General features: G+C 49.2%; 1 pseudogene; it reads left to right on the forward strand.

The window, feature by feature from the left end:
* The first annotated feature begins 274 nt into the window (after positions 1-274).
* LOC105551358 lies at positions 275-721 on the forward strand (annotated as a pseudogene).
* Positions 722-954: the final 233 nt, after the last annotated feature.

Genomic DNA, 954 nt, shown 5'->3' on the forward strand with positions numbered 1-954 from the left:
CAAGCACCAGAAGAAAAAGATGAATTGGACTTCAACAAAGTGAAAAACTTTTATACATTGTTGGGGCTCAAAAACCGATACCCCAAAGTATGGCGCTTTGACCTGCTGAACTGAGCAAGAAGCCTCCAGGTCTCTGTGACCTTCCCCCGCCTCCTGCCTCTCCATCCTTTGTCTCTCCCTAAGCTCAGGATGAAGTTCTCTAAGTTCTCAAATCTGCCTAAAGCCTGGACTCACCAAGGAAGAAAGCAATTGCTCTTTCATCTAGGCCGCCAACATGCCATCCAGACTGAGGAAGACCCGGCAACTTCGGGGCCACCTGAGCCACGGCCACCGCCGCACAGGGAAGCACCAGAAGCACCCCAGAGGCCATGGTAATGCTGGTGGTCTGCATCACCACAGGCTCAGCTTCGACAAATACCAGCCAGGCTACTTTGGGAAAGTCGGTATGGGGCATTACCACTTAAAGAGGAACCAGAGCTTCTGCCCACGTGTCAACCTTGACAAACTGTGGACTTAGGTCAGTGAGCAGACACGGGTGACTGCTGCTAAAAACTAGACTGGGGCCGCACCCATCATTGATGTGGTGCGATCGGGCTACTGCAAAGTTCTGGGAAAGGAAAAACTCCCAAAGCAGCCTGTCATCGTGAAGGCCAAATTCTTCAGCAGAAGAGCTGAGGAGAAGATTTAAGGGAGTCAGGGGTCCTGTGTCCTGGTGGCTTGAAGCCACATGGAGGGAGGTTCCTTAAATGCTAACTACTTCTAAAAAAAGAAGAAGAAAATAATTACTTCTGGTCCCTTCCTTGGGTTTTCATTAACTGAACTCATATCGCAGAAAGACTGAAATCTGTTAACACACCTGGACAGACTTTTGTCACAAACCATTGTCGGCTCTGTGGGTTCAGCAGACTTTGTCCTTCAAACAGACTTTGTTCTTCAAGCCCATTGAATTCCCCT

The sequence above is a fragment of the Mandrillus leucophaeus genome, unplaced genomic scaffold, assembly GCF_000951045.1.
Source record: "Mandrillus leucophaeus isolate KB7577 unplaced genomic scaffold, Mleu.le_1.0 Scaffold114, whole genome shotgun sequence".
Lineage (NCBI taxonomy): Eukaryota > Metazoa > Chordata > Mammalia > Primates > Cercopithecidae > Mandrillus > Mandrillus leucophaeus.